Source organism: Mustela nigripes, chromosome 6 (assembly GCF_022355385.1).
Source record: "Mustela nigripes isolate SB6536 chromosome 6, MUSNIG.SB6536, whole genome shotgun sequence".
Classification (NCBI taxonomy): Eukaryota; Metazoa; Chordata; class Mammalia; order Carnivora; family Mustelidae; genus Mustela; species Mustela nigripes.
In genome coordinates, this window is record NC_081562.1 from 35,555,358 (window position 1) to 35,570,543 (window position 15,186).

The following is a 15,186-nucleotide window of genomic DNA, read 5'->3' on the forward strand; positions in this document are numbered from 1 at the left end:
TTTTTCTGCCATTCTTATTCTTTTTTAAAAAAATTTATTTTATACCATCTTTAATCACAAAAGACTAGAAAAGAACAGATCAAAGTATAATTTTCATTTGAATCTTGAGTTTCGGTAAATCTTTGTGGGAGGCAAATTTTGAACTGGAAATCTGAAACAGTTCTTCTAATTTTACAACAGCCTTTATTGAGACATCAGGACTTAACAAAATTATTTCTTCTAGAACCCAAATCCTTTTTTTAGGTGTACAATATTTTTTTAAAAGAAGAGTAAAGAAGGGGCACCTGGATGACTCAGTGGGTTAAAGCCTCTACCTTCGGCTCAGGTCATGATTCCAGGGTCCTGGGATCGAGTCCCACATCAGGCTCTCTGCTCAGCAGGGAGCCTGCTTCCTCCTCTCTCTTTCTCTCTCTCTCTCTCTGCCTGCCTCTCTGCCTTCTTGTGATCTCTGTTAAATAAATAAAATCTTTAAAAAATAAAAATAAAAGAAGAGTAAAGACAAACATCAATTATATCAAAATTAGCTATGAGAACAATCAGGAATGCTAATTTCTCATTATTATTTTTAAAACTACTATTAGAAAAATCCAGAATTGAAAATTTCTTAAGGCCACATGTGCCATGTGCTAGTTCATTTAGTTTTTCAAAAGAAGTCCCCTTGATTCTCCTTACTTGACAGGCGTGAAAGTTCTTAGCATCTGATGCTTCCAAGAGAGCTGATTTTCCAGCACAGATCCTACTGTCTCTCCCATTAAAAAATGGCAGAACTTGTATAACCCATTGCTGTTCTATTTTGTGATTTGTTGTATCATCCAAATGCATTCAGAATTTTTTCCATGTTTTATAATTTTTTCAAGTTATGCATAATGCTTGGTTTTGTTCAGAATTATTTTAAAATCTCCATTCTAACATTTTAAATTCCCAATATCAAATTCTGCAAGTCTCCATAATGCCATTCCCATAATCCAAATAAAAACAACATAACAAATTTGAGAGCTGGCACTTTGGTTAAATGTTTCATTGCCAATTATGTAGTTCTAACTAAACAACTTTTCTTTTTTTAAGCCAAGACTTCATCATAATTAAAGATGTTATAGAAATCTGACTCAGTGAGCTTAGACGTAATTTAGGAAAGCAAAATAAAAAACCCCATAAATGAGCAATTTGCATATTTCTCTCCTCTATTTCATTGCCATGGTGGTGGGAAAATAGACAGTTTATGGATAATGGTGGTCTCATCATTTCTAGTAAATCAACTGACTGACCAAAGTCTCCAGAAAGTTTCATGGTTCATGAAGTTTTAAATTACAGATTCTCACGTCATCCATTTTCTAATTTATAGCAGTTGGAGCAAAAATCTAGCTTTAAACAATTAGCTCAGAAAAGGCTGGCTGCTTTTTGTTCAGTTCCATTGGTATCATTCTTGAATATGAATCCCAAGTCTCTAAGCCAATACGATCCCTTCTCAAAGGGATCATAAATATTTGCAGTCTTGTACTCATTATTCAATAACAGATATTTGGTATTATTAGCTTTACATTGATCATGAATGGTCCATAGTTTTAGTATTTTTGATTTGAGAGAAAAATATATTACAGTGAATTACAGGACAAAAAATGAAATATATCAGAAAATCAACTAGTTATTAAACAAACTGAAATTTATGAATACAAGGGCATGCCCTAATTTGCCATCTTTTGGTTTATAATGGATGACCTGAAAAGATATAAGGTATATAAAGATAATTGCCACTTAGGTATCAATAATGTACATAGACTATTGGGTTCTCTACCTGTGACATGCCTCAAAACTGTCTGACTCTAATGACCAACCTCTACTCTCTGAAATAACTGTTTTCTCTCATTTTCTGTTTTATATTTTCTCTCCTTTTTTTGTTTTGTTTTTGTTTGTTTCTCCATTAGTGCTGGTATCTTCTTTACCATCTCTCATTGGTGAGTTTCTCCATGTTTGGTATTGAGCCTTCTACCTGGATGTTGCACCTGTTCCCAGTAGCTTAAAATATTCTCCCTATACTGACAACTCCAAAACTCTGCCTCTTACACAGACCTCTACTAGGATTCCAGGCACTCATATCCAGTTTAATATGCTTAACTTTATCTTTAATAGGCATCTCAAATTAAACCAAACTCACCTCCTGGCCTTCTGCAACCTGTTTTATCCCAATCTTTTCTCAGTATATAGGATACCGTCACATAACCAAATTGCTCAAAGTGATACCACATAGGTGATTAATACTAGAAAACTGGGAGTATTCCAAAATCCCTTCCTCTTCCTCACCACCCACATTTAATTTGTCAGGATGTCCTATGATTTCTACCTCAAAATTTTATCTTGGATGTGTCTCCTCCTCTTCATCTCATCTCTCACCACCTTTGTCAAAACCACAGTTTTTCTTGCTTTTCCTGTGGTCTTCCTTCATCCTATTACTATGCAACTCCCAATTAAACATGAAGCAAATGAGGTTAGGCCTCTTTGTAAAATCTTTTACCATTTTTCTCCCTCATACAAATCTCCCAAAGTTGGCCTAGAATTCCTGACAAAGTAAGTCTCTTGATTATGTCTGCAATCTTGTATCTCCTCTTAATTACTATTAACATCATTTCATCTCCTACAAAATGCCAGTTTTTCCTCCCAACTTAGGAACGTAATATATGTTTTTCATGCTATCTGAAATGCTGTTGTTCCCTAGGCTTTGAATATGGTTGTTTCTGTCAGACCCTTCAAATTTCAATTTAAATGTCACCTCATCAATAAGACAGTCTCTACTATTGTTCTCTAGTCATATAAGCTTAAGCATTAAGAGTACAGGTTTACCTAAACTCATGCTCCAGCTTTAATTCTCTCTACCAGAGAACACTGGACATTTGGATGTTTCTGCACTTATTTCCTCACTTTTAAAGCACAAAAAACAACAGTACCTATCTCATAGAATATTAAGAATTTTAATTAATGAATAAACACATAGAATTCGTTCTGACACTGTTCTACCAATGCTCAGTGTTAGTAATTATCTTTATAGTGCTTCACAATTTGCATTTACTCATATACCACTTTGCTTGACTTTGTTTTTGTTTGTAAGTCAATGTCCCCTGGAGAACTAAGAACTTTATTAATCAGGGTAGATTTATTTGTGTTTTCTTTTTATTATCACTGTAAACTCAGTAACAAATACAATGTCCAGCACACAGTAGATATGCAATAAACTACTGAATCAAGATCTTTTTGGGGTGCGTGGGTGGCTCAGTGGGTTAAGCCGCTGCCTTCAGCTCAGGTCATGATCTCAGGGTCCTGGGATCGAGTCCCGCATCGGGCTCTCTGCTCAGCGGGGAGCCTGCTTCCTCCTCTCTCTCTGCCTGCCTCTCTGCCTACTTGTGTTCTCTCTCTGTCAAATAAATAAATAAAAATCTTAAAAAAAAAAAAGATATTTTTGAATGGATTTAAAATCTCCTACTTAAAGATACATCTGGTTGTTGTTTTTCCTTAGGCTATGGGGAAAAATGTAGTTCATTGCTTTAACCATATATATTCATCACTCACTTCTAACATACATAGACATGTAAAGAATTATAATTTGCTATATAACTAGGCTCTTGTTTCTAATCCTCAATTCACTTACTAAAGACTCTAGCCATGTGTTGCCAGATGTATCATTTTCTCTTTATTCTCTACTCTTCTCTTCAAAAAACTTTATCTTTTAAAGTAGAGCTTTGCATTTCCCATAGCATCACAGGCTTTACTCGTAGGCACTCATATGACATCTGAACTTTCAGAGACATCAACATCATAGCTTAAAAGCCTGCAAAACTTATCAGGCAAAACTTCTATGTTACTGCTGTCACTGCTGAAACTGCAACACTTTCTCTTGACCTCTGCATACTTGAGCTCTGCAAAAACAATGTTTTAGGCATTAGATCACAGGGCTTTTTTTTTCTTACTCTTTGTTTTGTTCTATATTTACTTTGAAGTTTGTCTTTGACCAGCTCCTCTCCTGAGACAGGTCTGAAGGTTCCCAGCCTTCAAAACACTGAACTCTTAGCTTTATGTCCATCGCGTGACCTGTCTTCCTCCAGGCTGCATGAAAACATTGGCTACACTCCCTCTTTGCCATGCCCTGAAAAACCTACTTCAAGCTTCTTAGTGATTCATCAGGACTGCTCCGACTGTAACATTATATTTCTTCATTCTACTCTTTAGTTTTCTTTATTTGATAAAGTAATATATTAGGAGTTGTATGTCATGTTAAAAAAAAAAAAAAGTAAGCCTAGAAATAACTTGTTTTTTTCCTCTATAATGCCTCTTTGCCTCATTCAACTTACCAAATCATAAATCTCACCCTTGTAAGGGCAAAATTATCTTAAAATTAAGTAAAATTTAGAAATATTTACACTTATTTTTAGCACTACCATTATGTCAGCTGTTCTGGCACAATTAGAAAACCATATATGTAGGGAGGTCACAGTAAACATAAAAGACAAATAGAAAAACAAAAATATCCTCATCTGTAGTCATTATGAAAGATATACCTATTGAACAGTGGAATCCATTTTGCACATACTAAGTTTGGGGCACCTGGGTGGCTCAGTGCGTTAAAGCCTCTGCCTTTGACTCAGGTCATGATCCCGGGGTCCTGGGATCAAGCCCCACATTGAAATCTCTGCTCATCAGGGAGCCTGCTTCCCTTCCTCTCTCTGCCTGCCTCTCTGCCTACTTGTGATCTCTGTCTGTCAAATAAATAAATAAATAATCTTTAAAAAAAAATTCCAAGTTTGATTAAGCCTAGAATGGGCATCAGTAGTCATTAGTGGCTGAAATATAAACTATGGAGGAATTTGGAAATATCCAGGAAAAGTTAAAATGTATACATACTTTAACCCAGCACTTACACTTCTAGTAATTTACCTAGCAAACAGAAAATGAAGTACACAAATTGATAGAGTCATAAGGAAATAGTAAGCACGTTCTAGTTTCCATTTCCCCATTCTTGGCACACATTATTTCAGCAGAGCTAATACCCCATGGTCTGAAAGTAGAATATGACCCAAAGCTAAACACCCAGAATATCACCTCCCATGACCCCAAATATTAATCAAGAGAGTTTTGAACCAATGAAAATTTTGACTGAATGAAAATTATTCCTATCATATATATGACTGAGGAAACAGAAGACAAGATCACTTTTTTCTGATGGTTTCCTGGGACAAGGCTGTAACTCTGGAGCTGCTGAAAGCCATTCTCACATCTTGAAAGGAAAGCCGCCTAGTGAGATAATCAGCCAGAGACAAGGCAAGCCCATAGGGCAAAACCGGTTATGGATAACACTGATTCAGGGCATGGAACCAATCACACTGAAAATCAGTTGTACTCCTGATTTTTTTGAACCGTGATGGCAAACTTCCTTTACTATTTAAGTTGATTTTAATTGTGTCTTATGACATTTTAGAAACCAAAAGAAGTCCAGGTGCCTGGGTGGCTCTGTGGGTTAAGCCATGACTTCACCTCAGGTAGTGATCTTGGGGTTCTGGGATAGAGTCCTGCCTCAGGTTCTCTGCTCAGCGGGGAGCCTGCTTCCCTGTCTCTATCTCTCTGCCTGTCTCTCTGCCTACTTGTGACCTCTGCCTGTCAAATAAATAAACAAATAAAATCTTAAAAAAAAAAAAAAGAAGCCAACTAATAGAAAGATGGTATTTTACCACAAATGAAAAAAGTCATCTTTGTAGAAAATTTTAATCATGGCAAATTATACACATACTTAAACGGAACAGTAAACAACTATTAAGAGAATAAACTAAAGCTATTGATACTTCTATAGACAGACATCAGGGATGTAAGAAAGTTCTGGAAAAAAATATCCTAGCTACTTAAAAATCTAAAAGTTTATGTATACATACATTCACAAAGACTTGTGTATGTATAGAAAATTGCTGGAGTAGTAGAATACTGGTTATTTTCATGATTTCTCATTTTATTTCATACTCTTTATTTTACACTCACCTGTTCTATTTGAATATTGTACCAGGAACATGTAGCTGTATTTGTAATAAACGTTGTATGAAAAATAAAGATGTAGAAAGAGGAAAATATAGTACTATTTTTTCTTCCTAGCTTTATTCAAAATGAAGTCACTCTTTTTTACTACAGAAGAATAAGATCTAATACCACTTACTATTTATTTCATTGCCAAGATATTAATGGTGTATATATCAGAGTTTTGACTCTGATGTCTATTCAAACAGAAACACAGGAAACAGGTCTATGCATCAAGCCAAAATATATTTTTCTTAATGTAGCCAATATAATTGCTGAGGTGTGGAAGATTTTATTTATTTGAGAGAGAGAGAGAGAGAAACGAACATGAGAGGGGAGAAGGTCAGAGGAAGCAGACTCCTTCTGGAGCTGGGAGCCTGATGCAGGACCTGATCCTGGAATCCGGGATCATGACCTGAGCCAAAGGCAGTTGGCCAACCAACTGAGCCACCCAGGTGCCCTGTGTCCTTGGTTTTGAAAAAGGAAACTAACACAAATCCTAAAGTCAGAAGGAAATTAATTTTGCCACAACGTGAAGGAGCTTGGAATCTGATTTTAAAGATTTTTATTTTATCTAACCCTTTCTCATTAGAACCTCCAAATAAGAATCAGCTAAACCATACCTGGGCTTTCAATCCATAGAAACTGAGATAATACATGTGTGTTGTTTAAAGCCATACATTTCTGGTAAAAGCCAGACATTTGTGGTAATTTGTTATAAAGCATAGAAAGCTGATACAGGTAAAATAAGAGTTGAATTCTAATAACCATGCAAAATTTTGTGACTCTGTAAAGATTAAAAAGGACATAAATTATACATGCATGTTTGATGCCTATCAGTGTAAGGAAACTAAATATTTTTAAGTTGCAGTATATAAGAGGGGACATAAACACCAGAAAAAAAGAAGACACCAAAGATAAATCGTGTTTTCTGTCAGGATTGTGAAACCCAAACATGCTATACTAACTCTTGGCACAAAATGAAATTCAGCACTGACTATTTTCTGCATAGTTTAAAGCCCAAAACATAAAAGTGACTATGGGGAGAGTGGGGGGCAAAACAAATGTGTATCACAACAAAGGTAGATGTAAGAATAGTTTAAGTACAAAACATTTAATATAATTGCAATCCTTGGTTTTTAAGTAATACAAATTTAATGAGCTATTCTATCCTAAGATGCATAGGTGAAGCTCTCAGTAATTATCAAGGGAATTATTTGCATACCTAAACTCTAAATTTTCTCTACAGAAAAAAAAAGTATGTATCTATAGATATATTCAGAATGTGTTTTCCTCTAATGTTTACTTAATTGTACACTTAATTAAATACTGATTTTAAAATGTAAAATGAAATCCTTTTCAACTTTGAATGGATTTTAACCAAATCAACCCACTCACAAGGTCCCACATAAAAACATATTTTTATATGAAATATTTTTCTCTAGTAGAGTTCACATAAATATAGCCTCTCAGACATTTTAGTAACTGTGGCAAAAAATGTTGATTGGGAATTTATTTTTCTTGCAGCTTGTATATGTTTTCTTTTTCTTGGATTGTCTGCCCTGATAGTTGAGGGATTTGAACAATTCTTTCCACAATGGTAACAGAGTTAGAGGTCGAAAGTTTCCAAGCATGGACTAAACCTAAACAGCAAGAAAAATATCAAAATGTATGCAAAAAATATACAGAAATGTTATTGATCTTATAAAAGCAAAACATACCAGAAAACTGCCTTGAGAAAGTAAAACTGTTTGTCTAAAAAAAAAGCTATCAAGAAGTATATAATCAACTGTCTTAAAAATCTTAAAAGCTCTATCTATAGGAAGAATAGCCCCAAGCCAAGAAAAACTTTAACGTCATGTTCTGAATGATAATAACAGATAGTGACCAGTATAATTTAGGAAACAAAATCCAACCAAGTAGAAAAATTGACAACTAATCTTTCTTTTTCTTAAATCAAACCAACGTTGTGTGTAAAAGTTGTCAGAATGCAATGGGGAATTGCAGTAATTATCAGGATAATTAAAGCTCAAAAATGTAAATCTGCCCCCATTATTTATGTATTTCAGGGAAAAACTGACTTGGAATTTTTATTTTATGTTACTATGTATTTCATGAATTAGCACTTCTCTACACAAAGGCTGAGCAAAAACTTTACTCAAAGGTTGAGAATAATTAAAGAGAACTACAACACAGATACACAAATCTCTTAAACTGCATACTTCACATAACTTCATAGTGCTGTGGAAATATTATAAAGAATTTGGGCTTTATCCTAAGACTAAGGAAAACCATCCATATAATTATATCTGCTCTTACTATAATATAGAAAATTTGTTGCCAGAACAAATGTGGAAGGGCCACAGTACAGATGTCAAAATACAAAAAAAGTGAATGAGCTACCTGTTTAACTCTACTATACTTCACCAACTAAGCATCTCTGCTTCCTTTGCTCTTTGTTCACTTTTTCAGTTCATGTCATTTTGTCTATGAAGGAGTTCCTGAAATTCCAGCCTGTTCCGTGAAGTCAACCATTCTTGCTTTAGCATCCATCAAACCCAGTGTAGGTTTCTACCATTGTAGATAAACCATTTAAATATACTTAATTATGTGCATACATTTGATTTCTTCTACTAGTCAGTATATTCCTAATGAGATTTGTTTTCTGACTCCAGGATCTAAAATAATGTTTGAACCTGTGTTCATCAAGCAAGTTCTGACTGGCATGAAACATTTATTTTTACAACTCTTTTCTGTTCCCTCCCTAACAACCGTTCTTAAAAGGACATTTTGAAAATATCCATTTTGGCAAATTTTAAAAAGTTATAGTGCTGTTGAAATAGCTCAAGTTGGGAAAGGAAGGAATCTTGTCTGTAGTGTTCTTACTACATCCCCTTAGCCTAGAACAATTCTAGCCAATAGCAGGCACTCAATAAATATTTGAAAAATAAAAGAATGATTCATTTTTAACTCAAGTATCAGCTTTCTCTTTCCTTTTTATGTCACCCACCACTAGTTTATGTGGTAAACATAATTCATGTCTACTCAGGGTGTTCTTTTGTTTACTGGTCCCTGGAACCAGTACTTTTATTTCTGAGGAGTTAGTGCAGAGGATATGTTTCTTCTGCCACAAACTCACCACATAGTCTTGAAAAAGGAAAAACGGTAGACTTGATACTGTAGTTGCTTTGGTCTAAAGGAAAAGCAGTCAAAAGTATTAAACCCTTCAAAGGGGAATTGTATTGTGAATATACCCCATTTATTTGACCTTGTTCACCTCTCTCCACCCATTCTTCTTTTATCTTCAAACATGCTGAGTACAAATATCTACTACCCTTTAAGTAACTATCTCTTATACTGTTTGACTTGGTGCTTGTCCCCTTATCTCACCAGCCCTTATGTGGGTCATGATAAGTTGTACATTTTCCAAGGTCCATTATTTGATCTACAGCAACAAAAGTAAGTAGAAAAATGGGTTTTGGTAATCCAAATCTAGTCTCCTTCCAGAACCCTATCTCCCTCTTCCTCCTTCCTTGTCTCCCTCATCTCTTTCATACATACACCATATACCTCATAAAGAAAACCATTTCTTTCTTTTTCTTTTTAAGATTTTATTTGAGAGAGAGAGTGTGCACATGAGTTTGAGGAGGGGCAAAGGGAGAGAGAGAAGCAGACTCCCCACTGAACAGGGAGCTCAACACAGGGCTCCATCCCAGGATCTCATGACCTAAGCCAAAAGCAGACCCTTAAACAACTGAACCACACAGGCACCCCAAAACACATTTCTTTTTCCAGATTCCAGAGGCTAACCAGTGGAGGTCTATAGTAGAGAGTAAAGCAAAACACACCTGAACACTTGTGGTAACAATGGCAGTATCACTAAGTGTATTATACAGAAGATAAGATCAATGCCACAAGTACCCACCTGTATTGTTACAGCAGACCTAACTACCACAGTCTGGATGGCTTAAAACAACAGGATTTATTCTTTCAAAGCTCTAAAAGCTAACCATCTGAAATCAAGGTTTCCGCATGGCCATGCTCTCTCTGGAAATTCTAAGGGGAGGATCCTTCCTTGCCTCTTCCTAGATTTTGGTCATGGTTGGCAATCTTTGATGCTCCTTGATTTGTAGGTTCACCACTCCAATCTCTACCTCTGTTGTTACATGATGTTCTTCCCTCTGTGTTTGTCTTTGTGTCTTTTTCCTTCTTTTATAAGGACATCAGTCACATGGAATAAAGGGCCCATCCTGCTCTAGTGTGACCACACCTTAACTACATCTCCAACAACTATTTTCAAATAAGATCACATTCTGAAATTCTGGGGAAGAAATAAATTGGATGAAGTGGGGAAACACTATTCAACCCAATATATCACTTTGGATAAACTTTCTTTTAAGCTACTCTGCGGCAGTGGTTCCTATCAGAAGAGCAAATTAAATCAGTACTGGAATCTTCTGTAACAACACTCATCAGAAGCTTTAAGATAATAGCACGTATTCTTCCAAATTCAAAATGAAGCTAGTCTCTTTTTAACCTGAAATTCTGATGTTATATGCAGGTAATAGCAAATGTGGAAATTGTTTCCCATATGGAGGCTACCGCAAAACTCCCCATTTTAATATACAGCCTTTCTATTCCTTCTCTCAGTAGCTTCCATGTAATTTTTTAAAATTTTTGCCCTATGTGTTGAACAACTGCATGAAAGGAAGTTTAGTTTAGAAAAAGGCATGATTTCCCTTTGCAACATTAATCAAACAGAAATGATCAAATCTACAATAGCCCTGGCATCCTGCTCCACAAGCAGTCTGGATAAAATAATTTCTCAATACATTCTTTCTACATCTGGTTAAAAAAAAAAAAGTATATTTCTGGGGTGCCTGAATGGTTCAGTGGGTTAAAGCCTCTGTGTCCAGCTCAGGTCATGATCTCAGGGTCCTTGGATCGAGCCCCACGTTGGGCTCTCTGCTCAGCACGGAGCCTACTTCCTCCTCTCTCTCTGCCTGGCTCTCTGCCTACTTGAGATCTCTCTCTGTGTCAAATAAATAAATAAAATCTTTTAAAAAAAAGTGTATTTCATAAATTTACCTAGTATTTTTTCATTTCTTCCTAAACTTTGTTTTTCAAGCTTTAAGAGAAGTTAAGGTGCCCAGTATATATGCTTGTACTTTATGCATACTGTTTATGGCTATTGCTGATTTCTATCAGTTTATCCTCATTTATCTTCCCTCATCCCTTTCTCCGATCAAGTAAATTATTAAAGTCTGATTGCTTTCTTTAGGTAAGAAATGAAAACTCTCCCAATTTTTAAGGAGAAATTAGGACTTACTGGAGATGAATGCAGACCCTGCATCTCTATTATTTCGTTTCCATTACTCTCTGATGAAACCCACAATCATGATGACTACACTGACTACAGAACAATGTCTTTGTTTCGACATGGAGGGGTACAAATCCCATCCCTAAGTCATAAAACTAGTTTGTGGCCTATTCTCTTGTGAATATTTACAGAGTTTATTTTTTTCTTAACCTTGCTCATATTTAAAGCTACATGAAACTTTTCTATATACACCCTGCCTTGGGAGCTCTTTCTGCAGCTGTGTATCTATTAAAATGGTATTTTGTTATGCAGGAACTCCAGAACATATGGAGATTGGGGGTTTTGTGGTATTGCCCTTTTCCCAAATTAGGGTAAACAAATCTGGGTCCAGTAGCATTTGAGAAAGACTCTACTATTTTTTTCTTATCCTTGCAGGAAAATGCCTGTTCATCTTTGTTTTCCGTAACTAAGCTAATTCCCTACTCATGACTAAACAAGCCCTCCCTGTCCCCACCTTAATTTTTTTCCTTTCTTTTTTTAAGATTTTATTTACTTGACAGAGAGAGAGAGATCACAAGTAGACAGAGAGGCAGGCTAAGAAAGAAGGGGAAGCAGGCTCCCTGCTGAGCAGAGAACCCGATGTGGGGCTCGATCCCAGGACCTTGAGATCATTATCTGAGTTGAAGGCAGAGGCTTAACGCACTGAGCCACCCAGGTCCCCCCACCCCACCGCTTAATTTCATATACTTAGAAAATAACATTTAACAAGGGAAACAAAGGCAAAAATGAACTATTGGGACTTCATCAAGATAAAAAGTTTTTGCACAGCAAAGAAAACAGTCGACAACCAAAAGACAACTGACAGAATGGGAAAAGGTATTTGCAAATGTCTCATCAGATAAAGGACTAGTATCCAAAACCTATAAAGAACTTATAGAACACCCAAAGAATAATCCATCAAGAAATGGACAGAAGACATGAATAGACATTTCTCCAAAGATGACGTACATAAGGCCAATAGATGCATGAGAAAACTGCTCAACATCACTCAACATCATGGAAATACAAATCAAAACCAGAATGAGATACCACCTCACACCAAACAGAATGGTTAAAATTAACGAGTCAGGAAACAACAAGACGTTGGCAAGATGTGAAGAAAGGGGAAACCTTCTTATACTGTTGATGGGAGTGCAAGCTAGTACAGCCATCCTGGAAAACAATATGGAGGTTCCTCAAAAAGTTGAAAATAGACCTATCCTACAACCCAGCAATTACACTAGTAGGTATTTACCCCAAAGACACAAACACAGTCAATCAAAGGGGCACTGCACCCCAATGTTTATAGCAGCAATGTCCACAATAGCCAAACTATGGAAAGAGCCCAATGTCCATCAACAGATGAATGGATATCCCAACACAATGGGATATTACTCAGCCATCAAAAGGAATGAAATATCACCATTTGCAATGAGGTGGATAGAATTAGAGGTTATTATGGTAAGTGAAGTAAGTCATCAAAGGAAGACAATTATCATATGATTTCACTCATATGTGGAATTTAAGAAACAAAAGAGGATCAAAGGGGAAGGGAGGGAAAAATAAAACAAGATGAAATCAGAGAGGGAGAAAAACCTTAAGAGACTCCTAATCACATGGGGGAAAAAAAGGTTGCTAGAGAGGTGGGGAGGATGAGATAATTGGGTGATGGGCATAAAAAAGAAGACACGCAACGTAATGAGCACTGGGTGTTATATAAGAGTAATTACTCACTGAAATTAATAACACACTATGTCAATTAATTGAATTTAAATAAACTTTAAAAATAAAACTTAAAAAAATAAAAGAAAATAGACTTTGATGAGGAGCTTTGTCTAAATCTAAATGAAGTCTTGATAATATGTAATCCCTAGCCCTAATTAATTATTTTAGCTACCCACTCAAAGACCTAAAATAGTCAATCATGATTTCCCTTTACAAAGGCCAGGTTCATTTCCCACTAGAAGGTCATATTTATTTATGTTCTTAACATTCCTACCCTCTATCATATAGATTCTACCAGATTGTTGGTTCCATAACTTTACACTGGGTAAAATATACCTAGTCCTGGAGATCTGTTTACATTTTAATTGTCAATAGAGACTCGAATTACATTTATGTATCATTACCTAATGTGTTATTCACACAAAGCTTATTAAAAAATATTTCAAGAAAAGTAAAATTACCCCTCAATTTCCTCAGTAAAAACCAAGACATGAGAAAACTAAATAAATAAAATGTTCATTGTATCACAGATTATAGGATGACAGAATTCAAAGACAGAACTATCACTATTGAGGCTAAATTCCCCCAGACTAGAGAAATTCAAGTATATAATGCAAATAAACTCAGTGTCCAGGAGGGAAGAGTGGAAAGGAGAGGAAGAGTAAAGAAGTAGCAATGTGTGTTGGTCAACAATGTATGCATGTCACCTTTATCGTTCTGCAGTTTTGTGGTTCTATTTAATTAGCCCTATCTCTACAGTCTCCTAACTTATTTCACAAGAGTATAGTATTCTCCATTAAAGACAAAAAACCAATGGGAAGGGTAACTATAGTGTTCAAATGTGTTTTATATCTCATGTAATAATCCTAGGAAACTAGATTTTATTCCTTGTGCTTATTTTTGGGGGAGGGACAGTGAGAGAAGGAGAGAGAATATTAAGCAGACTCCATGCCCCATATAGAGCATGACACAGGACTTGATCTCACAATCCTGAGATCATGACCTGAGCTAAAATCAAGAATCAGATGCTTAACTGACTGAGCAACCCAGGAGCCCCTATTCCATGTTTTCCTATACAATGACTTTGAACATAGTATTTCTGCCATTGGTCATGTTTAAAAATAAATGCAATGTCTCAAATATAAAGAATAGTAACATGCTTCTAAGAAAGTTGTAATGGTTTCATGAATCAGCATTTGTAAGGCAAAACCCGGCAGACAGTGAAACAAAGATCTCCTCTCATAGTTAAATCTTTTTTTGTAATTATTCAATTATCTGTACCCCCAAAAAGGACACCTGCATTTTTTTTTTACTTAGCATGAATAAAGTCTTCTTTCCAAACAACCATGACAACTAATTGAACTAGTCAATTACTCTGTCCAATTACAACTCAAAAATTCACATTTGCATTTGCTACTAATTTACAATTTCTTTTCTTTCAACTCTTTACTATTTGAAATTTGATTTAATTTTGATTCCATCATTGCCCTCTCACATGACAATTTTTTTAAATACTCAACACAAAATGACAATAAAGACTGCCTCTAATAGCAACCTAAAATCTTCAAATTCACTTTATTTTCCTGTTTTACAAGGTTCAAGCAGATTAACATGACTTTTCTTACTATTCCAGATTAACAGTGTTCCTTTTGTGCAATTACTCTTTTATGCATTCAACATGATTATAATTTTTATAAAAATTGAAGTGTTACAGAAAAAGTTAAAGACTCCTTCATATCATCAATTCCACTCTTTAGATATAATCATTATTTTATTGGACTCTATTATATGTATTTCTGTGGATTTACACCCACATTATCTACCCAAAGAAAACATGTAGTATTGTTAGGCAAGTTTTAAAAAATTATGTTTTAGAAATCTGTCACACTACCAATTTCTTTTCAACTTATATCATATTCCTTAGAATGAATATATCACAGTTTATCAATTAACTTACTGCTGGACATCGAATCATTTCAAACGCTTGTTTATCAGCAATACTATAGTGAATATCCTTGCATCTGCTTTTCTAAGCACATAATACTTAATATTCCTTC